Source organism: Caretta caretta, chromosome 7 (assembly GCF_965140235.1).
Source record: "Caretta caretta isolate rCarCar2 chromosome 7, rCarCar1.hap1, whole genome shotgun sequence".
Classification (NCBI taxonomy): Eukaryota; Metazoa; Chordata; order Testudines; family Cheloniidae; genus Caretta; species Caretta caretta.
In genome coordinates, this window is record NC_134212.1 from 117,454,266 (window position 1) to 117,479,835 (window position 25,570).

The 25,570-nt window shown below is 43.1% G+C and overlaps 1 long non-coding RNA gene across 1 annotated transcript in view; it reads right to left on the reverse strand.

Moving 5' to 3' along the window:
• Positions 1 to 4,307: 4,307 nt before the first annotated feature.
• The window catches only part of LOC125640195 (uncharacterized), a 33,804-nt gene continuing 12,541 nt past the window's right edge, over positions 4,308 to 25,570 (reverse strand). Inside the window, exon 2 of the long non-coding RNA XR_012669434.1 lies at positions 4,308 to 5,236. This is a non-coding gene — a long non-coding RNA (uncharacterized LOC125640195). The remainder of the gene's footprint in view (positions 5,237 to 25,570) is intronic.

Sequence of the window (25,570 nt, forward strand, 5' to 3'; positions counted from 1 at the left end):
ACTTTATTAGCACACTCCCACTTTTTGTGCCAAGGTCAGTAATAAAAAGATTAAATAAGATTGGTCCCAAAAACGATCCTTGAGGAACTCCACCGGTAACCTCCCTCCAGCCTGACAGTTCACCTTTCAGTAGGACCCATTGTAGTCTCCCCTTTAACCAATTCCTTATCCACCTTTCAGTTTTCCTATTGATCCCCATCTTATCCAATTTACCTAATAATTCCCCATGTGGCACGGTATCAAACACCTTACTAAAATCTAGGTAAATTAGATCCACTGTGTTTCCTTTTCTAAAAAATGTTACTTTCTCAAAGAAGGAGATCACGTTGGTTTGGCAAGATCTACCTTTTGTAAAACCAGGTTGTATTTTGTCCCATTTACCATTGAGCTCAATGTCCTGAACTACTTTCTCCTTCAAAAGTTTTTCCAAGACCTTGCATACTACAGATGTCAAACTAACAGGCCTATAATTACCCGGATCACTTTTTTTCCCTTTCTTAAAAATAGGAACTATGTTAGCAATTCTCCAATCATATGGTACAACCCCTGAGTTTACAGATTCATTAAAAATTCTTGCTAATGGACTTGCAATTTCATGTGCCAATTCCTTTAATATTCTTGGATGAAGATTATCTGGGCCCCCCGATTTAGTCCCATTAAGCTGTTTGAGTTTCGCTTCTACCTCAAATATGATAATGTCTACCTCCATATCCTCAAGTCATAGATATATCCGTCAGCTCAACTCTTAATGGGGCATATATGTCCTCAGCTACATACTTGGCTGGTGTGAACTTTGGTCCAATTGCCAAATATGACCTGCTGTGGCCATTACGCTGGTTCTGTAGGGGAGTGGGATGCTCACATGCCAGTCCCCAGTACTTCCAGCTCACTGCTATTGCAGAGCAGCTAAGTTGGTTTCTGAGCTCTGGGAACCCGTCAAGCTATTACCTAGGCAAGAGGATGCTGGGTATATTGGTACTACCCAGATGGACAGAGACAGATAAAAATATCTACAAGTAGCATTAACACAGGATGTCTAAAGATGGCTTTTCTCTTCGTTTGTATCAGGTACGCATCAGCGGGCTTCCATAAAAGCTCATTTAAGCCTGTGTTCTTCAAAAATTGAAAAACAACAACCTTCCTATCCCTATATTCTTTGACATTCTCTCTACTTGTGGAAAGTTTTTTCGGTGACTTATCCCACAACCCCATTCTCCACTCCTCTTCACATGAGCTATCAGCCACTGGAGTTCTGAGACAACCCTCTATGATGCATATAATGAGTGTGACAAGAATTTGTAATGTCACCTTAATTTCCCACACTGTCCTTCCCACCAGGCAAGGAGTTCAGAGAGTCAGAAAGGAGCCAACCACCCACTGCCATATTTCATCTGAGCAGTTGCAACCTGAGTTGAATCAGAGGCTTTTGAAATTCAGGGACCTTTTGTTCAGTTTGCTCTAATGCGATGAGCTAGATGGGATAGAAGTCCTAGGTATCATTAACACAGAATTAATTCAAAATGTAGAGCTTAGATAAAAGCAGAGTCCAAGGAGGGCTAATCGGTGCCTGGCAGCCCACGCTATAATCACATGCCGATTACTTTGTTAGTCATCTCTTCATCAGTGCTCTCAACCCACTCCCTGCTCCTTCTGCAGTAAACTTTAATTAACCACAGAAACACTGAATTGGAGACACGCGCTGAGCATAACAAGTTACAGAGATGGAGAAGTCTATGGTCTTGCACCTCAGATGCTGGAAATACAGTTATAGGGCCAGAGGGAAGAAGCCAACTATGTAAGTAGCACTTTAACAGGAGCACTTTGTTTAAAAATTGTTTTAAATAAACTCAAGTGTAGACTTTGCTTTGTGTAACTGTTTTTATCTCTTTGGCATCTAAACATAGCATCTGGTCTCATCCAATAAATGTAATTGAAAACAAGCAAATACAAAAATACATGAGTCACCCACACGGATGGCTCAGTAAAATTACTGCCTTTCATCTGCCATGCATTTTCCTTTCTCTGATGTAGCGATTGTTAGTTAAAAGACAAACAAGCAAGTAACATACTAGCAATATAGCACTTTGTACTTTCAGCAAAGGGACTAAGTTCTTTATATACCTACTGAATTAAACTGCACACCAACTCTACATGGCATGATTGTTGCCATTAAAATGACAGCATTTGCCAAGTTGCCACTGAATGGTACCAGACACACCAGTTTTCTTCTATACTTTGGGTACTAACAAACAACTGTTGGAAAATATTGATATTTCAATAGAATGGTGTCATGCCCAATGTACAACGGGTGAAACTGAGGCACAAAAGAGGTGACAAGACTGGTCTAAAGTCACACAGAAAAGTTGTGGTAGAGCTGTGAATACTGTAGGACTTAGAGATCCTGACTCCCAGTGCTGTGATTTGGCCACACGACCATTCTTCTCCCACCTCAGGATCTGGGAGAACATCAAAGACAAGTTTCAGTAACAGCCGTGTTAGTCTGTATTCGCAAAAAGAAAAGGAGTACTTAGTCTCTAAGATGATCAAAGACAAGAAAACGCTACGGGCACAGCTCAGCGATCTCTCCCCACCAGTTCTCAGATGCTCCACACAAAGATGGGACAGAGAGAGAGAGGCAGTTTTCACAGGTCCTAGACCACAAAGGAATATGATCCTGTGACTATCTTGGTCCTAAGCGGAGGGGAAGGCACAGAACACTGATGTTATGAGATCATCCTTGCCTATTAGCATTATGCACTTGCAGAAGCTTCCAACAGGTGTTCAAAACGTAGCCCCACATATCTGGCAGACCCAGGTAATGGGCAGCAGCCCAGTTAAAAGGTGATGATGGCATAACGGAGGTAATGTTTGCGTTAGAGGATGGGTCTCCTGGCCAGCTGCAGACAGAGGTACTTCCCTCCATCTTCTGTCCCACTGTCTCATCTTCTCCTCCAAAGCTCTATTGCTGCCTCTCTCTCAAACTTTTATTTCCTTCCACTCCTCCGACTCTACATGCCGCCCACTTCTGTCCTTCGCTCTGCCCTTCATCCATTCATGACGCAGGGTCTCTCTTCATGCCAACTCCTCATCTGGAACGGCCTCCCACTTCCAATGCATGGAGACCTCCCATCTCCTGTGCACGATCACCTGCTTGTGTGTCACATAAAACAAACAGATGCAAATGATCTAAGAACAATAAACCAAGGAGAGATTAAAGCCAAACCTGACAAGCACCCACCATCTGGACAGTGTTTCATACACAGCTGTCACGCAGCTGGACACTTACATGCCAAAGAGATAGACAAATCCACAGACAGGTATATGTATGTACCCACGCTATACTGCACAGCAGAGCCCAGGCAAAGCTCAAAGGAGCTCTGTCCATTTTTGTATGTTCTTCTTATATCAGACATTGTTGTATAATGAATGTTCCCAAGTTGGCAGTTGAGATGGCACCGCTACATTCCAGGCCGTGGAACAAATGCCTCAAGTATCGAGGGCATCACCCTTGAAGCACAGTGGAAGCCTATGGGGCTGCACAAAAGGAGGGGGCAGAAAAGTCTCTAAACCATAAAGGCTTCATTTTATTAAGCGGTAAACGTAGTCACTAAGGTGCCACAAGTACTCCTTTTCTTTTTGCGAATACAGACTAACACCGCTGTTACTCTGAAACCTATCACTGTCTTTGTGTTTCATGGCCTCCAGGGTGGAATGACTGTCACTTTGGAGCAGAAGGGATATGCAGGCACCAGGTCAGAAATGATCTAATCCAGCATGTTCAGGTCTAATATAAGACTACTTCCAGCCCCTGCCCACCCACCCACAATTAAATGGGGGTGTTGTGAAGAGTTACAATTCTTGAGTGGCGGGCGTCAGACAGGTAAAGCACTATTTGGAGCGTTGTACTTTTGAGGAGTGAACACTAACCCCTGACCATGTCAGCAGAGGTTGCTTAATGGGGGAAATCAGTTTGGTGGCACAGTGGTTTGGTGTAGTAGCCTGTTACCCTAGAGACTTGACTACAAATCCCAGTTTAGATCACCCATGGAATGAAGTTTGGTAGGCTATCCTGTATTTGGGCAGATCAAACACATTGCATGACAAGGTAAACTTTGTTCAGGCAAGGCCTGGGAGAAGAACAGCTCAGTGCTTGAGAGTCAGGATTAAAGGGCATTGACCAGATCTCCACAGGAATTGTTTGTACATGCCACACTGCCTCAAACCACGTTTTCATGAGCACTAAATTCACTCATTTTAAATACAAAAAATACATAAATTAATTCGTGAAATGTAAGAGGACAGCAAAGTTTAAAGGATTATTTTCTTTTACTGTCACATATGTCAACATCAGATCCTCCTTCTTGGGTTACAGTTCTCACCCCAGCTTTGTACCATATGTATTACAGCTTGACTCATATGGAGAGGTCTATTCTTCTCTTCACTGCATGGAGGAGTTGTGGCAGGTGAATAATTGCCCACACGGCGAGGGAACAGTAGGCTCCAATACGCCTTCCATCACTGCATGTTACAATCTCATAGTCCAAAGCAATATCATCATGAAAGTTGTAGTTAGTATGTATTTAGCTTCCTATGTATTCAGCAAGAGATACAGAACAAGGGTGGGATTCTCAAAAACACATAGGGGACTCGGGAGCACAAGCCCTTGCCCTCAATGGGGTTCATGTTCCTAAGCCACATAGGCACTTGAAAATACCACAAACATTCAGAAGTGCTAGTGATTTTAAGTGGCTCAGTTTTGGGGTACCCACCTTGAGACACATTAAAAGGACCTGATTTTCAACACTTTCTGTAAATCAGGCTCCTTTAAGAGGTCTCAGTTAGTTATCCACAAAACAAAGGCACCTAAAATCACTAGTCATCTTGTAAATCCTTGGCTGTATTTATCAAATGATATTATTGATAACATACATAGTTCATTCTATTAACTTATCTCCAGGGTCAGACAGACTGACACCCCTAACTCTGGAGATAAATTCTTGCTGTATTCAAAGGTTGTCCATGCCGGTAGGAAGTTTGTATGTTCCAGCTGGCAGAGTTTAGGGCAGAGAGCTAAAGAATGATTTCAGCTAGGCTCTGTGGTCAGCATGAACCACAGATCAATATCATGCTTCGTTATACAGCCTCGTCCATCAGAATCTGCTTCCCTTCATTGCCCAGTGGGGTTGTCTTCGGAGTCCTGTCAGATACAGGGTTCCCACCAGGATCTGGAACTTTGCTTGAAGGAAAAAAAAGAAAAAGTGTTGCAATAGCACTTTCTTGATTAGCTAATTGATTTTAAAAAATTAATAATGCTCAAACACCCAGAAGCCTAATTATCCACAGCTTCTCATTTGTACTCGTTAAATTCCCAGCTGCTTTACAAAGTGGCAGGCTACTGCATAAAGACTCCAAATGAAAGTGTGCAGGGAAAACCTCCCATTTATTCCATAGAGAAAAACAGACATCCAGTAAAATCAAAATGCTGCCTCAGTATTTGGTGGATGCCACTCTCACATGAAACAATATTCAGGGACAGAGCAGCAAACAAGCAAGACATGCATTGTCCCCCACTTCCAGCTGGGCAGCAAAGCTGTTAATTTGTGGCTAGCCCCTACCTTAACTACCCATTAGAATTCCATGATGTGCCAAGTCTTGCTGGTTAGTCTGGTGGCACTGAAGTGTACCTGAAAAATGAAGAGTTGTGAATCCAAGCAATTCAAGTAACAGCTGGGGGGGCGGTGTTTGTGTGTGTGTGTCTCTCTCTCTCTCTCAGGCTCTGAGCAATATTAAATGGTATTGAAATGGCACCATTCTTCTGTAATCCATCTAGTTGGGATCCTATCTCAAATGAAACATCACAAGAGCCTTTTGAGGTCTGAAATGTTTGAATAGCAGCAGTCATATTTCATTGACTTTCATGAGTGTGGAATTCAATGAAAGTTTGTCAGCTTTAACAGCAAGGTGTTTTAGCTTCCTTACAAATGGATTTGCAACTATATTTTGGGGTTTCTAGTACATCCCTATCCCACAAACCATAACCACAGACATGTAGACAGAATGTTCGGCAATGGAATTTGTTCAGGAATGGGATCATCAGCACATCAAAAGCACAAAACTATACCATTTCAGCGAAAGGAGAATGTCAGTAGTTTTGCTGAAGTAGCAGGTTATTAATTTCAGGGGCCAGCCACTAGAAGGAGACATGATCAGATACACCAAGAATGTTCATAAGGAATACCGCGGCACATAGTATGAGTTATTCAGTCTACATGACAATTCCTTGGCCTCTCTACTGAGATTGCCAATAAGAAAGTCTCTTACGACAATGGGTTTCTTGTGATGCGGACTGAGACCCATTTACTTCTTTCACATGTACCACTGAAGACCCCTCAGAGTAAAACTTGCACTTCAACTCCTGAGCAGGACTCATGCCAATGCAAAAGTTCTATTTCCACCCATATGTCCTTTTGTAGGAAAGAACTAGGGGAGATAAATACAGAACCTGCAAAATGCTGTATATGAAGCAGTGATCAATGAGCAAACTCAACCTATGGACAACACTAGTGCTTGTCATGGACTCAAAACATTAAGTGAAAGGGACATTTAATTCATGTCAACAAACAAGGAAACAGGTACTTTTAGGTGAAACTAGCAGAGAACAGTCATTCATGTCATCCCTCTTTATAAAGGGGATTCAGAAGATAAAAACTAGGCTACAATGTCAACTGACAACCCTTGATGTACGAAAACCCTATATATGTATTTTCAAATTCAAGAGTTATGTCTACCAAGGAAATGTGTTAATAGGTGGTGGACCTGCACAAAGTGATCACAGCCAAGTACAGCTGGTTGAAAAATGCTAATAATTTTTCATGGGAAATTTTCAATTTTTTTTGCTTTTTCCCCCCAAAATGTCTCAAATGATTCAATAAAAAACCCAAAAAGCTATTTGCCCCCCACCTAATTTCTAGTTTTCCATTAGAAACACAAAGTTCAAGCAAAATGAACATTCTCTGTAAGAATTGTTTTGATTGAAAAGCCATTTCCCCCCTAAAAATGTTTCAGTGAAAACATTTTGACGAGCTCTACAGCCAACTTAAAAGCCTCAAAAGTAATATCAGTTTGCATTTTATTACACATGTGCAAAGACAGAAGAACAGCCATACTTGGTCAGACCACAGGTCCATCTAGCCCAGTATCCTGTCTTCTGACAGTGGCCAGTGGCAGGTGCTCCAGAGGGAATGAGCAGAACAGATAATCAAGTGATCTATCCCGTTGCCCATTCCCAGTTTCTGGCAAAAAAACACCTGATAAGTTTAACAACTCAGAATTCAAGAAGTGATTCTGTTTCCAAACAAAATTCTCAAGATGTCCATAGTGTCAAATTTTGAAATTCAAGACTTCAAATTTGGCCAGAAGATCAGTTTTCTCAGAGGCAGCTGAAAGTTTAAAATCTGGCATGTTTTATTATTTATATTACCATAGCATATGGACCAGAACCTCATGATGCTAGGCACAGTACAAAACACACAACAAGACAGTCCCTGCCCCAAAGAACTTACAAGAGAACAGATGGTTAGAGAGAGGGGGGAGGAAGCAAACAAAGCAATGGATGGAAAAGCAGAGGATGTGGAAAAAGCTAATGTACTCAATGCTTTTTTTGCCTCTGTTTTCACTAACAAGGTTAGCTCCCAGACTGCTACGCTGGGCATCACAAAATGGGGAAGAGATGGACAGCCCTCTGTGGAGATAGAGGTGGTTAGGGACTATTTAGAAAAGCTGGACGTGCACAAGTCCATGGGGCCGGACGAGTTGCATCCGAGAGTGCTGAAGGAACTGGCGGCTGTGATTGCAGAGCCATTGGCCATTATCTTTGAAAACTCGTGGCGAACCGGGGAAGTCCCGGATGACTGGAAAAAGGCTAATGTAGTGCCAATCTTTAAAAAAGGGAAGAAGGAGGATCCTGGGAACTACAGGCCAGTCAGCCTCACTTCAGTCCCTGGAAAAATCATGGAGCAGGTCCTCAAAGAATCAATCCTGAAGCACTTGTATGAGAGGAAAGTGATCAGGAACAGCCAGCATGGATTCACCAAGGGAAGGTCATGCCTGACTAATCTAATCGCCTTCTATGATGAGATTACTGGTTCTGTGGATGAAGGGAAAGCAGTGGATGTATTGTTTCTTGACTTTAGCAAAGCTTTTGACACGGTCTCCCACAGTATTCTTGTCAGCAAGTTAAGGAAGTATGGGCTGGATGAATGCACTATAAGGTGGGTAGAAAGCTGGCTAGATTGTCGGGCTCAACGGGTAGTTATCAATGGCTCCATGTCTAGTTGGCAGCCGGTATCAAGTGGAGTGCCCCAAGGGTCGGTCCTGGGGCCGGTTTTGTTCAATATCTTCATAAATGATCTGGAGGATGGTGTGGATTGCACTCTCAGCAAATTTGCGGATGATACTAAACTGGGAGGAGTGATAGATACGCTGGAGGGGAGGGATAGGATACAGAAGGACCTAGACAAATTGGAGGATTGGGCCAAAAGAAATCTGATGAGGTTCAATAAGGATAAGTGCAGGGTCCTGCACTTAGGACGGAAGAACCCAATGCACAGCTACAGACTAGGGACCGAATGGCTAGGCAGCAGTTCTGCGGAAAAGGACCTACGGGTGACAGTGGACGAGAAGCTGGATATGAGTCAGCAGTGTGCCCTTGTTGCCAAGAAGGCCAATGGCATTTTGGGATGTATAAGTAGGGGCATAGCGAGCAGATCGAGGGACGTGATCGTTCCCCTCTATTCGACATTGGTGAGGCCTCATCTGGAGTACTGTGTCCAGTTTTGGGCCCCACACTTCAAGAAGGATGTGGATAAATTGGAGAGAGTCCAGCGAAGGGCAACAAAAATGATTAGGGGTCTGGAACACATGAGTTATGAGGAGAGGCTGAGGGAGCTGGGATTGTTTAGCCTGCAGAAGAGAAGAATGAGGGGGGATTTGATAGCTGCTTTCAACTACCTGAAAGGGGGTTCCAAAGAGGATGGCTCTAGACTGTTCTCAATGGTAGCAGATGACAGAACGAGGAGTAATGGTCTCAAGCTGCAGTGGGGGAGGTTTAGATTGGATATTAGGAAAAACTTTTTCACTAAGAGGGTGGTGAAACACTGGAATGCGTTACCTAGGGAGGTGGTAGAATCTCCTTCCTTAGAGGTTTTTAAGGTCAGGCTTGACAAAGCCCTGGCTGGGATGATTTAACTGGGATTTGGTCCTGCTTCGAGCAGGGGGTTGGACTAGATGACCTTCTGGGGTCCCTTCCAACCCTTATATTCTATGATTCTATGATTCAATGAGACCATGCTGGTCATCTTGATGATAGGCAGTGGTCTCAGCACAGCAGGTGCCTAACCCTTGTCAAGTTTATTGTAGGCATCGTGGCAGAGGAGAATGTTACAGAACAATCTGAAGGACAATGGAGCCCCAACTGCTATCAGATCCCCATTGTGCTAGGCGCTGTACAAACACAAAGTAAAAGACCATCACTGCCCTGAAGCTTTTACAACCTGTATAGACAAGAAAGACAAAGGGTGGGAGGAAGGATTATCCCTACCAAACAGAGGCACAGAGTTGCTGATGCATGCAATTTCAAGCCCAGTAACTGGCTCCAACAGGGAACAAAATCCTATCTCACACTGATGAGAAGTTCCAGCCGTTGAAATTTCTAATCCTGCGCAGGGGGAAAGTCCCCTCTTTTGGGGAAGAGCAGCTAGTCAAGGACACTGAAGGCAGGCAAAACTCTCCCCCACCCCTCGGGAGCTGAGAGGAGGTTTTGGAGAGGGAAGGGTAGAGAAGGAGCAGCTGACACACCACCCTCACAAGAGGAGAAAGGGGAGCAGAATGGATCCAGCCACTTCCTCCATCCTTTCTGTAAACCATGGGTCAATCTGCTCCTCCATCCCTGCAACACTAGACACAGGAAAGGGAGGGGATGTGATGAATCCTTGGAGCTTCCCCCTCCCCAGTTCTGGGAAGAGGGAAAACCCAGCACCCCCACCCTCCCACCCCAGACCTGGAGGAGGGAGGTGAAGAACCCCTGCAGCTACAGGAGACAGGTTGGGCTGAGGGACCAGAAAGACGTGGGGGTGCATAAATAATTGCTGGACTAGGGGATAAGCAGATGTAGGGTTGTGGGGGAGGGGGGACATAATTAGAATTTTTGGCTTTGGGGTGAAACTCCGCACTGTAAGGCAGTCAGTGAGAGCTCCTGCAGCAGGGGCAAGGGTCACCTTGCTCTATCTATTCGGGAGCCTGGGCAACGCTAAATGTTGCATACGTTTTGGGGATGGGCAGGGAGAGCTCAAAAAGCAAGAGACAGTTCTTTTAACTTAAAAATCAGAGGCAGGGCCAACAGAGGAATCCAGATTTCCAGAGACCCAGTCCAGTGCCTTGGTTGCTGACCACCCTTCCATGACCATGTTTTGGTTAGACTTTGTCAACATGTCGTTTCTGTCGTGCAGTTGAAGTGATTAAAAAACAAACAGAATAAATACTTTGTTGAAAAAAAATGCAGTTCAAAAAAATACAGAAGGGGCCTTAACCAAATGGCTAAGGCCCATGATTTAAAAAAATAATAAAAAAAAAAATACAAAGCCAAATGTGGATTTAAGTCTAGAATTTTGCAAAACTTTTGCTTCAAGCTCCCAAACCATGGAACATTTCCCTATTCGTCTTAGTACAAACTTGAAGTTCAGCCCAGATTCATCAAGGATCCCTGATTTGCTCCCCTTTTTAGCTAACCTGAGCCGAACATATGGTTTGTGATTAAACCAAGTGAAACATATTAGTTTTGCTTTGGATTTGAACACAACTCAGATGAATACTCAAGAGGCACAAGCCCATGGGAATTTAAACCCAAGAAAGCATTCACAGAAGCCTCTGTGGATCAGACCCGCTGTTTCGCACAGCTTTAGTCATATGGTAGTTTGGGGGCAATAAAATTAGATTCAAGGATTCAATTAGTCACATAGAATAGAATGTTTTTATTTATTGTTTTGTTAACTGGGAGTCCAGAAGGTCTCAGAGATTCTTGATAATGCATCACTGGCTGAGTCAGAGTGTACTAAATTAGTCATGGCTGTGGGATACGCATCCCACAGTTTCATTCACACTGACAGGCTTACCTGCTCTATCCTAATTTTTTTTGGTCATTAAAATTATCTGAAATCATGTACATCAAAGCCTTCTGAGTTTGTTATTTCTTCAGTGTCACACAGGGGGACATGGATCAGCGTTCACGTTGCACTCCCCATCAGTACCCAGCCCGTACCGGAAGCTAATGATCCAACCTGTGGACCAAATTCGGTGATAAATCCTGGTCACCTGCCACCTGGGGCATGTTGTGCATACGCTAAGTGTCACACCGCATGGCTCACCTCAGAATTTCAGTCACATACATTTCACCTGCAGCATTTAGACAATGATCAGACTGTGATAGTGTACATGAAGAGAAACATCTGCTGGCCACATTACAGAAAAGGACACGGATCACAGCTTGATTCTTGTCATATGTTACATATGCCACAAAAGAGCACAGTGTGCCTGGTGCTGGTTTGACACTGTTTTAAGCAGCAATGGGATACCCACACACATTTCAGTTAGAATTGGATAAACAACCATACTTTTTCATTCAATAACATTTTCTGGCTGACAAGTTCATGAACATTATGAACTTTCATGAATGAAGCCTTAACCCGCACCCTGTGAATAGGTAAATATCCGCATTTTATAGATAGGGAAACTGAGGTACAGAGAAGCTAAGTGATCTGTCCAACATCACATAGCAAATCACTGACAGAGCCAAGAATAGAACCTCGACCTCACAGAATCATAGAACTGGAAGGGACATTGAGAGGTCATCTAGTCCAGTCCCCTGCACTTAAGCCAGGACTAAGTATTAGCTAGAACAGTGGTTCCCAAACTAGGGGCGCTGCTTGTTCAGGGAAAGCCTCTGGCAGGCTGGGCCAGTTTGCTTACCTGATGCGTCCGCAGGTTCGGCTGACTGCGGCTCCCACTGGCCGCGGTTCGCCATTCTTGGCCAATGGGGGCTGTGGGAAGGGCGGCCAGCACATCCCTCGGCCCGTGCCGTTTCCTGCAGCCCCCATTGGCCTGGAGATGCAAACCGCAGCCACTGGGAGCTGCGATCGGCTGAACCTGCGGACACAGATGGTAAACAAACCAGCCCAACCCACCAGGGCCTTTCCCTGAACAAGTGGCGCCCCCAGTTTGGGAACCACTGATCTAGAATTTAGACCATCCCTGACAGGTGTTTGTCCAACCTGCTCTTAAAAATCCCCAATGATGGAGATTCCACAACCTCCCTAGGCAATTTATTCCAGTGCTTAACCACCCTGACAGTTAGGAAGTTTTTCCTAATGTCCAACCTAAACCGCCCTTGCTGCAATTTAAGCCCATTGCTTCTTGTCCTAACCTCAGAGGTTAAGAACAACAATTTTTCTCCCTCCTCCTTGTAACAACCTTTAATGTACTTGAAAACTGTTAATGTGTCCTTTCTCAGTCTTCTCTTCTCCAAACTAAACAAACCCAATCTTCCCTCATAGGTCATGTGTTCTGGACCTTTAATCATTTTTGTTGCTCTTCTCTGGACTTTCTCCAATTTGTCCAAATCTTTCCGGAAATGTGGAGCCCAGAACTGGACACAATACTGCAGTTGAGGCCTAATCAGCCTGGAGTAGAACGGAAGAATTACTTCTCATGTCTTGCTTATAATACCCCTGCTAATACATCCCAGAATGATGTTTGCTTTTTTTGCAACAGTGTTACAGTGCGGACTCATATTTAGTTTTTGATGCTCTATGACCTCCAGATCCCTTTCTGCAGTACTCCTTCCTAGGCAGTCATTTCCTATTTTGTATGTGTGCAACTGATTGTTCCTTTCTAAGTGGAGTACTTTGCATTTCTCCTTATTGAATTTCATCCTATTTACTTCAGCCCATTTCTCCAGTTTGTCCAGATCATTTTGAACCCCATGAACCCCAGTCCCATGCTTTCCCCGGGATAGGCCTCCCAAAATTTGGATTCGTGGCTTAAAACTCTTCAGTGTGGAAGCCGGACTGTGATCTTGAAAAATCAGGCTCTCCTGCGAGGTTTTCAGCACTGGCTGGTTCCAGCTGGACTGGTTTTGCCACACAAAGAACTCTTCTTTGAGGCACTGGCATGCACAAGCTAGCTGACTGTCACTGAGTCTCAAAGGCTCGATGTTGGATGAAAGTGCACTATCAAATATTACTTTATTAAAGATGGTACAAAACTGTCTGGATTCTGCACCAGAACCTTGAATCCTTAGGTCATTTAGCTCTTTCCCGTTCTGTATTGCACCAACTCAGCCCCATGACACTGTTTAGGGATGGAAATCCCAACCATTGTTGCCCATGCCCTTATGTTATCCATGGATTCTAATCCTGTTTCCCTTAAGTTCAGAGCTCAGTTTCTCTCCAAGATGTACACCAGTGATCTTCCTCAACCAAGAGGACTAGGACACAATTAAGGTAATCTCAAATACATGCCTACCTTAATGGCAAAGTATAGAACAAGAAAAAAGTATGAAGTAGAGGCTGATAATACAAAACTGTACTTGAATAGCAGAGTACTGCAGAAAGAGCCCCATAACAGGCTCAATCCAACTCTCAAAGAATCATGTAACCTTAGTAAGCCTTTCCTGTGACTCTCAGCTGCTCCATATTCTTAGAGAATTGGTCATTATGCTTCATTATACAACCTCATCCATCACAATCCCCTTCCCTTCACTAAGTGTTGTCTTAAGAGTCTAATCAAGTCAAGCACGTCAATTAAGCATTTTAACCATTCAATAACTAAGGGAAGCATTGTGCAAGTCCATGAGGGAACCAGGCAGCCCTTGCCCTATGGGTGTAGCCTGCAAGTATGTAGTCTACCTCTAACTGGCCACAGCAGCAAAGTATGGGAGTCGCAAAGGCCCCACTTACAGTCCTTATTAAGGCATCAGATCACCCCAAATCGGAAGCGATTGAGCTTTATGCAAAGATGGCGTGGAAAGTCAAAACCAGAACTCTACTGGTGTAGCACATCTTCACTAGATGTTTGCAGTCGTTTGAACTGCCCTGATGTGGTTACACTGGGGCATATTTATTTACTAAGGGCATAGCAGAGAGCCCCAGACTACAGTTCTGATTCTTATAAAGTGGATGTAAGGTGTTTACTCAGCTCAATACATCATTGTGGGGTGCATATTTGAGTCAATATATAATACAATTCACTTCTTCCTTCTCCCACGCAACTCAACTTGATTACATTGGGGGTTAGGGGTGGAGGGGAGCTGCATAGAAACAAAAGCTAATTTCCTGCCTTTTATTGGCTTATGTTAAATCTCTCCTCTGTTCCTATTTCAGTGTTAAGATAGATACTGCTTTGCAATTAATAAAAAGGTTTTCCTCCTCCCTTTCAGTGATTACTTAGGCAAGTTGTTTTAGGAGGTTTGCATATAATCTCATTAAGCAAACTGATTGTCTTCAATGCTTTTTGAACTCGCCTCATTACCATGTTAATGCAGATAGGGACGTGTAAAGGTGTTACTAGATATACATCTCTTCTGAAGAAAAGCTACAGATCACTAATTATTAAAATCACCAACGTTCATACAGCAGATATTCAGACAGCCAGATACAGCTGTCACATGTTAATACTCAGATCTAAACCCACTCAATACAGTTCTGGTTCCCTGTTCAGATCTACCCTTTTCTGATGCTGCTGAAGTCTGAGAAATTTAATTCCAACATGTCAAAAATTTTCATTTAAAAACAGCTGATCTAATGAGATTTTAGCCATTTGAGGCCAGCATTTCATGCATCCGATGAAGTGAGCTGTAGCTCACGAAAGCTTATGCTCAAATAAATTTGTTAGTCTCTAAGGTGCCACAAGTACTCCCTTTCTTTTTGCGAATACAGACTAACATGGCTGCTACTCTGAAACCTGTCATTTCATAACAATGGCTCACTAGGTTTATGCCTGTTAATAGGATCCCAAACCTTAATTTGGCCTTGAATCTGAACCTCATCTTAAATCTCATCTGGATTTGGAGGCTCATTTATATTTTATTGGAACTGGAGTCCCAATCCCTGGTTTTTTATATTTTACCCAGGTTAAGCATTTTGAAGAAGGTTTAATGATTTGAGAAGAGACACCATCTGTTTGTAAGGGAATTGTCAGCAGGGGAGGGACAAACAGAGGCTGAAAATTGAGAAAATTATTAAAATAGCACCCATATGGCTTTTTAAAGCCACAGTGGTAGCATAGATTAAAGTCCATTTAGCAGGGGAAGGAGGTCTGTCAGATGCCTTTCACCAGCATTAGGTATCACTAATTTTATTCATAATTCAGATTTTTTTCATGCCCTTCTCCTGCTGGACCTCCCCTCTCCACTCCTGGAACGCTGATATTTTAATATGTGGATCGCCCAGTCCAAAGCACCACTGTGATCCACAGGGCACCTATAGAAATAAAAAAATAACATTATGAAAACTGAGCAGGGGAAAACGCAAACTCCCTTCTGCCTGATATCCTTTATGATTTGCACAAGGCAGTCACTTTCCTCAGTTCCCTTAGGTTTTCATACTTCAGATGCTAATTCCAAACACCCCCTTACCTTTGTGAGTGTTGGAAACCCACAACAAAACTTTGCTGCCTGGAACCATCTCTAACAAAGGGCAGAAGAAATAAAGCTGGCATGGCTATGTTTGAATTTTGCTACCAGTTTAGCACCTTGTGGCTTAATGTATAAGCTTCATGACTCACTCTGGGGATTGCACTTGCTTTCTGGATAACACAACCTCCTCTCGCTTTGTTCCTCCTCACAGTACAAATTGGTCATCTGCTACCACTAAAGGAAGCAACTCCCTTATTAGTCATATCTAGATACACAAAATTAATACCTGAGGCAACAGTGGGCTAGTTAACACACCAGCTTCTGGTATGTGGCCATCCCACATTTTAGAGTAGTTTAATGGGTATCAGAGTTTCAAATACATGAGACATCTGCATGATAGTCTCTAAACAAATCCCACAGCCAGAACACCCCACAAAACGTTTCTAGCAGCCTGTAGATTTGCACAACACACAAATCCCCAGGGGATACAGGGGATAACGCCGAAAGAAAAATCCTTAACATTTGGGAGGCCCAACTTTCAGCTGTGCCATATCTCATTATTTAGCCATCTTCACTATTTATACAGCAATTCATTATGTGCCCTTCACAACATGATCTGGCACATTATATAATTAAAAGCAATAGATCACGTTATATTGTGTACAACAGGCAGCAAGAGTAACCAAGCAGAAACACTGCTGCTCAGCTTTGTCCTTTATCGGTATAGCATGTTACTGGCCTAGTACAAAACTAGAAGCCTGCCCAAAAGCAGACTGTGTCTGTATAACCAGTATTACACCGTATGCCCTTCTGCCTCATCCAAAAAGATATGAAGACCGCATTAGTTCAATAGGTCATCGCAAATAGAATTTTAACTCCTTTTAGGAGGGGGGTTTGGGGCAGTCGCTGACGTGTAGGCAATGGTAGAGGGAGGGACAACAGTTGAGAGGCTGAGGCTGTTCACTGGTAACCTACTGAGGGTCAGGGCCAGCACTCAACTTACTACTGAACACAGTAAGCTCTACCTTGTCAACTGAGCCATTTCTATTTCATTTTTCTTGGTAAATCAAATCAATAGAACTTAACGTGACATATTAGCTTTAATATGAGCTATTCTAAAGGTCATTTACGCCATTTATTGGTGGAATGCCCAATTTCATTTTCAAAAATGGGTGGTTTTTATGTTGAGCTCTGGCCTGTACATAGCAGCCAAAGGTTCAATGTTATCAACAACTTCCTCTCCCTCCTCTTGCACAGGAGGAGACGAGTAGTAGAAATGGTCCCACATCCAGTCATACAAACTTGAGAAGTCTGGATCTAATTCTGACCACATCACTGCTGCCCTATCCTACCTCTAATTGGACAAAGCAAAACGGACTCCTATCAGATCTCTAAAACTTTGGGGGCAAGTTTGGAACTGGAGCCAAACTTTGCAGCTCAGGCCCAAGATCTAATGAAGAACTGAGACCTACCCACAATAATGCAAAGGATGGGGTTGAGATTTTGGCATCAAGGTTCTCAAAATTCCAATACAGGGTGGAGTACAGTAGCACAGCATCAATCATCCCTCAAAGCAGAGGAAGTTGATCATCTGCAATATGCCTCAGGGCATGTCTACACTGCATCAGGGAGCAAGTCTCCCAGCCCAGGTCCACAGATCGGTGCTTGCAGGGCTTGTGCCGGTGCTCCAAAAACAGTTGTGAAGACGCAGCTTTGACACTGCGGCTCAGGCTGGAGCTCTGGCACTCAAGCCCACTCAACTTCCCCCAGGCTTCGGAGCCCGAACTCCTGCCTGAGCCATAATATCTACACAGCTATATCTAGAGCACAAGCCTTGCCAGCACAAATCTGTGGATCTGGGCTGGGAGACTCGCTTCCAGATGTGGACATAGACGTGCACTTAGAGACTAAGAGCAGATCACCACTGAATGCTCTGAAAGATGTTCAGAGTTCTTAGCCGTAAGCAAAAATATTCTATAGTGCACACGGTGATCCCACCTTGTGCAGGCAAGAATTGCTGTAGCTAAGCATCACGGTATAGGTCTACAGCCTGTGCAACAAGCATCGGAACCCAGGTTGACAGGCTCTCGTTTGCGCTACCATACTAAAAATAACTGTGTCGATGTTGTGGCTCGGGCTCTCAAGTCTGGGAAGAAGATGCTATTTTTAGCATGAGTCCAGCAAACCCAAGTCTGTTGACCCAGGTTTGGAGGCTCCCTGCCACTGGCTGTGTAGACATACCTTAATTCTTCTCAAGATCTCAGGAAACCCTTAGTAGCCACATAGCTATCCATCTTTTTCTCTCCCATCCTAGTATGGTAGATACTGCAGTACCTCTAGCTCCCACTTTGAAAAAAAAAAAAAGAGCATTTAAAGGCATATCAACATGTTCCTGTAGCTGCATGTAATTTTTTTCTTCCATCTGACCTGAAATATAAGGCGACATGGCAAAAAATTGTAAATGCCCTCTATGTAAACATCTCTATTGACATCAGCAGCTGTAAAGCCACCAAAACATCTTCATTTGGAAACACCTGCAAAGGCATTTAAGAATGTATCGCTGTATGAGAAATCTATTTTGTTTGTACAAAAAATACTGGAGTCTCTTCTTTAAACTGTTTCCTTAAGAGACCATCAGCTGAAAAAAAATAAGAGATAGTATGCCAGTTACCAGCATCAGGATGCTAAACCACATGAAGCCAGTCTCACCCCACAAACAGTGGTGACTAATATGATCCAGGGGAGATGATTTAACAGGTTTATTCATGTAACAGGATGGGTGGTTGCTGTATCTCCCCACTTCTTACACACTATAGGAATTCTCTCATTTCAGAAGAATTCTGTGCCAAAGCTGCTCTGAGAAATAAAGGATCTAAAGGTTTGATACAGGTATACTCATGTTGTGGGTATTTGTGTAGGCTGTGCATGCACTTCTTACATACATGTTTGCAAAGAAAGTATTACTATCATATGTAGATTCTGCAGTCAACAATTGACTCAACTCTTAAAAGCTAATTTAATTGTGATTAGTTAACTAATAAACAAAACCCACAATATTCATAATACAGCATTAAAGTAATTCTGTTGTGTAATTTCTATACAGGATGAAAGGAAAACTGTGCAAAACAAAGCCACACTTAATTAGCCTTTGGATATTGCTCTGGTGTTAGACACCCAGCCTACAGATTTGGTGTCAGCACGACTCACCAGGACACCCCAAAAAACGTGATTTTATATTAAATATAAAAAACTATATTAAAAGAATGTTAAAGTTCCATAGTCAATCACTCAAGAGTTTGGAAATGCCAGAAATAAGGGTTGCCTGAGCAACCTTAATTCAGCCCCCTTCCACCAATGCATTATATTACAGTCTTTAATTACAATGATCACATATGATTTTTTCCATAGGACCCAGGCCTCCTTCAGTGCACAGTATGGACGATACTCACTATTGAGCAACTATTCAATATTTTGCTTTATCCTCATTGTTCAATGTGTGACATCCCCCCACCCAATACCTCGGTTGCAGTGCACTATTCAAACCCTTCAATGAAAACAGAATTTAATAGTTCCTTCTGGGCTTTTCTACGGCACTCATCACTTTAGTATCCAAGTGCTTCACAAACTTTCATTTATTTTCACAAGTCCTCTCTAAGCTGGTGGGGGATTATCCCCATTTTACAAATGGGAAATTGGGGCACAGAGAGATTAAAGTAAAAAGTTTCCACTAATTTTGGGTGCCCATTTTGAGATCATTTAAGGCCAATTTTCCAGAGTACTTAGTAGTATACAGCACTCCATATTTTTAAAGTACAACTCCCGTTGTCTTCAAGTGCAGACGTAAGTACTCTGCACATCTGCAAATCAGATGCCATAATCTCAAATTGGGCACCCAGAAAATCAAGAACACAGCCAGTAATGGAAGCGACTCACCTAGCATAACATAGCAACTGTGACAGAGGCAGAGATAGAATCTAATTCCTTGGGGCAGTATTCAACTGTTTTAACCACGAGACTTCTCTCTGCTTCATTCAATCCAAACCTTTCAACTTCTGCAATAAATGGGGCAAGAGCCCCACAGACCACAGCCTTTCACTAGATAAACCTCAGTCATTCTTTGCACTGAATGACGTAGGAGTCCTGTGGAAAAAAAGTTAAGTGATCATGTTATTAAAGACTCTGTCATGTGCATTCACTGTCCTGGCAACCTTAATTCTAGCATTTCCTAATTTGAGTGCTTGACTTGGCAACCTTAATCAGGGGTGAAAGGAAAATGCAGATCTTACCGGTAAGGGGTGCTCTGGCCCCCCCGGAAGGGGCATGGCCTCGAGCAGAAGGGGTTGGGCTGGGAGTCAGCATCCCCCAGCCAGTCCATCTTTGCTCCCTAGCCCAGGGCTCCAGCAGCCATTTAAAGGGCCAGGGACTCCGGCAGGCGCAGCCACAGTAGCAGCAGCCGGAGCCCCGGGCCCTTTTAAATCGTGGTCCTGGGGCAGCTACTTCTCCCGCCCGGCCCCCTCTCAGCGGTTGTGAGCGGAGGGGCAAAAGGGGCAGCAATATTACAGCACTGCCCTTTTTGCACCCCCCATCGGCGGCCCTGCTGGGTCATCGCTGCCCCTTTTGCGCCCCCCCATTGGCAACCCTGCTGGCAGGGACCCGGCAGGGCCGCCAGTCGGGGGCGCAAAAGGGGCAGCAACGTTAAAGTGCTGCTGTGGCAGGGAGTTAAAGTCAGTGGTATGGGCCGGTACTGGCAGCTACCTTTTACCAGTACGCCATACCGGCCCGTACCCCCTTACTTTCACCCCTGACCTTAATAGTCTTCTGAAACTGAAAGAGACAACTTCCATCATGTGGACCATATTAGCATCTACAGGGTTTGAACCTTTAGGTTCACCACACAGACCTCTGTTATTTGAGCTAACAGAGTAGCCAATAGCAGTGGTAAGTTGTCATTTTGTATGTGGACCAGCACTAGAAGGGAAGAAGACAACTCGCAAGAGGGTTTCACAAATATTTGCTGACAGCAGAGGAATGGTGAAACTCACAAAACTTGGTTTTCATTCCAGGCTCTAGAGAAGAGTGTGTTCTGTGGACACAGCCCCTTCTGCCCATCTCCTCCAAAGCATGAGCCCTCCTGTCCCAATCCCCTCCAACCTGTTCCTGTCCCAAGCCTCCCCTACCAGCTCTTCCTCCCAATCTCTTGCATTTCTAGACTTCTTATCCAGCTTTTGTCATTCTAGGCAGGCTGTTCCTCCTTCTCCACACTGCCTGAGCACCAGCAGGGGAAGAGTGTAGAGCACAGACTCTGATCACTCTTGGTTTCCTTGCCCAACACCACAGTGGTACTTGGCTACCGAGACTGACCTGCTCAGCCCCCACAACCCTAGGCTGGAGTATGCCCACTGCAGATGGAGGCCATGTCTACACTACAAGTGCTACAGCAGCATAATTTCGGCACCATAGCTATGCCGCTGTAACTCTGTAGTGTAGATGCAAACTGTAGCAATGGAAGGGGTTTTTCCATCGCCATAACGACACCAACTCCCTGAGCAAGGCGGAAGTAGCTGCATCTACACTGGGGGGTTAGCGCAGCATAGCTACAGGATTCAAGGGTATGAATTTTTCATAAGTGTAGACCAGGCTGGAATCTTTGGAAAATTTAGCTGCCAAGCTATACTAACCTCTACTGAGCATGTCCAAATAGAGATATTTCAAAGGCTTATAACTTGGCCAAATTAAGGTGTCTCCCACCTCCCCCCCCAGGAACAGCAAAACACACATCCTTGACAGCAGGACAACCCCACACCACATGTTACGCCCCTGCTCCAAAACATGGAGGCGTTACAGCTTCCCAGTGAAATAGTTGCAAGAATTATTTTATCGTGGGGAAAATACATTTTTCTCTAACCTTGTTCTTGATAATGGCCAAACCATTATTGCTGAAGCTTTCCAGAAACATTCAGTCTGGGGCAGAGACTCAGCATGGAAAATATCAGTCTAAACCGTTAAAATTTGGCTAAGTTTTAAGCAACTTGAAAACAAGATTACACTTGGCAATCTTAACTGTAGGCAGCACTGCTAGCTCCGCCTATGATATGAATAAACAAATGATAAAAACAACTGTTTGACTTTGTCTGAGACTGCACCACCTGCAGGAGAAAAAGAAAATCTAGCCTCAAGAAAACCTACAAGATCTGAAAGTGAAGTCTGTGATAATCTAAAACGATTTAATTGAAGGTCCAAGCCAACCAAATCTATCAACAGTCTTCAAGCCTGATATGCTGCCACAGAGCCAGGACAGCCTAGGCAAGGAGTAAGCCCCACTAATAAAGCCCCAAAATCCTTGCATCACACTTTGACCACAAAGGCCTCACTCATGCAACTTCTTGCATGGGAACAGACTACTGTGTCCATGTAGAGACCCACCATCTTCAGTGACAGGGGCTCAGTGCTGCCACAGCAGTCCTACCATGTGCAAGATGTTGCAGGATTGGGGCTTAAGGCTATTCAGATATAGTTATCTCTAGGGCAGTATTTGCTATTAAGCCGATGTATTGTCATAGAGATTTCAGTCCCCTGTCATACAACACAGCAACTCCTAGCTTGTGGGGGTGTTGTAGCCATGTTGGGCACAGGATATGTGAGAGAGATATTACCTCACCTATCTTGTCTCTCACAGCAGCTCCTGACCAGCCTCAGTAGTTAACATAGAGGGACAGAGAAAACTGCTTGTTTGCCTGCACCTAAGCAAAGGAGATAACAGCTTTTAAAAGATTTGCCGAGTCTCGGCTGTTTCCTAGGGCAGCTGCAAAAATTTATACTCGTCAGCTTTATATCTCACAATAATTTGTAGACACAAAGATCAAACATCTTACAAAAGGCTGCTTTGTGTTACAACAAGCTTGCAGGAAAAGCTCTCAAGGCATCGGAAAATAAGGAAGTTTTGTGCAGCAGCACTGCCGCCTAATGTACAACACAGGAATTTCAAGAAAAAAGCTTTTAGTTATTGATCAAAGTTCTCCATTTTCCTTGGTCTTTTCTCTAGCGGTTCCCACCAACTATTCTGCCATTTATCAGACAATTTCCTGCTACTAAAAAAACCTCGACAATGGGGGATTTCAATTATCCCCATATTGACTGGGTACATATCACCACAGGAAGGGATGCAGAGATAATTTTCTTGACACCTTAAATGACTGCTTCTTGGAGCAGCTAGTCCTGGAACCCACAAAAGGAGAGGCAATTCTTGATTTAGTTCTAAGTGGAGCACAGGATCAGGTACAAGAGGTGAGTATAGCTGGACTGCTTGGTAATAGTGACCATAATATAATTAAATTTAACATCCCTGTGGCAGGGAAAACACCACAGCGGCCCAACACTGTAGCATTTATTTCAGAAAGGGGAACTACACAAAAATGAGGAGGTTAATTAAACAGAAATTAAAAGGTACAGCACCAAAAGTAAAATCGCTGCAAGCTGCATGGGAACCTTTTAAAGACACCATAATAGAGGCTCAATTTAAATGTATACTCAAAATTAAAAAACATAGTAAGAGAACTAAAAAAGAGTCACTGTGGCTAAACAACAAAGTAAAAGAAGCAGTGAGAGGCAAAAGTATCCTTTAAAAAGTGAAAGTTAAATCCTAATGAGGAAAATGGAAAGGAGCATAAACTTTGGCAAATGAAGTGTAAAAATATAATTAGGAAGGCCAAAAAACAATTTGAAGAACAGCTACCCAAAGACACAAAAAGTAATAGCCAAAAAAATTTTTAAGTACATCAGAAGCAGGAAGCCTGCTAAACAACCAGTTGGGCCATTGGATGATCGAGATGATAAAGGAGCACTCAAGAACGATAAGGCCATTGCTGAGAATTCTTTGCATTGGTCTTCATGGTTGAGAATGTGAGGGAGATTCCCAAACCTCAGCCATTCTTTTTAGGTGACAAATCTGAGGAACTGTCCCAGACTGATGTGTCATTAGAGGAGGTTTTGGAACAAATTGATAAACTAAACACTAACAAGCCACCAGGATCAGATATTATTCATCCACACAGGGCCGTCCTTGGGATTTATGGGGCCCTACGCAGTATTATTAAACTGGTGCACCTATGCAAACTCCCTCCTCTCTTCCCTCCCACACCCTGCTCACCCACTTCCAGCCAAATCCCTGAACCCTAATGAAGCAAATGACATTTGAAAAAAAAACACTCTTCTGCAATTTCTTTCTAAAGAAAATGAAGCATGTTTTCCACTGCATGCCAGATGGTTAAGACTGGACATGCAGGAGGTACCTAATTAAAAGCACTAAATTTGGGAATAAAAATGTCAGTCATGGGGTTTTGATATGCCCTGAAGTTTGTCAGAGATCTATTTGCAAAAACTCTGTAGTAAGGATGAGTCAGTTGTCTTGCTGAATACAACATTAAATGTTATGGAATACATGATGCAGCTCTTCTCTGTTTTACATTTTCTTAATCAGTATTTCTAAGTTCATTTTATATTTTAAATGTACTCTTAAGCCTTCATAAAGTAATCATTCCAGACTACTACATATTTAACTCACTGAAGCAAGGACATTATTTTAAATTAATTAGTCACAGAGGTTTAGTGTGTTCCTAACAACATTCGTTGCTTTTAGAAAAAGGGAACACTAACTTACTTTGTGTGATGATATTTCACCAACTTTAAAAAAAGATGTTTCCAAAGATTTTAGGCATAACAAAGGATTTTATATCTTACTAGGTACTGATTTTGCTGGCGGGTTCTCTTAAAACTAGTTCATCAGACAGAAGTAAAGAGAGGGAAACTCTTTGTCCAACTAACTGGAAGAAAAGGGGTGTTGTCCCTTTACAGGCTCTCTTCAACGAGGGGAGAGGGGGGTAAAGGGAGAAAGGGATGGACAGAAAGGACAAGAAGACTTTGGAAACAAATTTTTTTCACTATAGTAATTAAAATTAAAATGTGTATTTTAGATAAGGGTGGTCTTTTGAAGGATTTATTTAAAAAACTGTATGTCTGAAGATCCAATCATTTAAGGCTAAAGATGATTGTACATCTAAAAATCTATGCAAGAATTTTTTAGAGACGTGATTTTATAATCTTCATCAACTTCACAAATAAAATATTTTTAAAGCAAATTTTAAACTGAGGTCCTGGAGACTAACATGTTCTGAGTAAATATTATAGTAATGCACAACTGTTTTTGTCAGTAAAATTCAGAAACTGACAGTATATATCTGGGGGTTGGCAAATGTCTGTTAAATGGCTTCATTACCACTTGAATGGCTCTTTAACAGGTTCAATGTTGTGCCAATAGGTCTGGCAGTCTTAAAGGCTTTTTCACTTAAGTTACTAGATCTTGCATCTGAAGAAGTGGGGTTTTTACCCACAAAAGCTTATGCTCAAATAAATCTGCTAGTCTTTAAGGTGCCACCAGACTCCTTGTTGTTTTTGTGGATACAGACTAACACGGCTACCCCCTGATACTAGATCCTCTCTGGAGCTAGCTGTGGGAGGCTTCAGGAAGATTCAGAACAGGGATAGGAAGAGCCGGGAGGGTGGACACTAAGACTCAATGGTGCCCCAAATTTTCAGGTGTCTTATGCAACCATGTAGGCTGCGTATCAGCCCTGCACCCAAGAGTTCTGAAGGGACTCAAATGTGAAATTGCAGAACTACTAACTGTAGTCTGTAACCTATAATTTAAATCAGCTTCTGTACCAAATGACTGGAGGATAGCTAATGTGATGCCAATTTTTAAAAAGGGCTCCAGAGGTGATCCTGGCAATTACAGGCTGGTAAGCCTGACTTCAGTACCGGGCAAACTGGTTGAAACTATTGTAAAAAACAAAATGGTCAGACACATAGATGAACATAATTTGTTGGGAA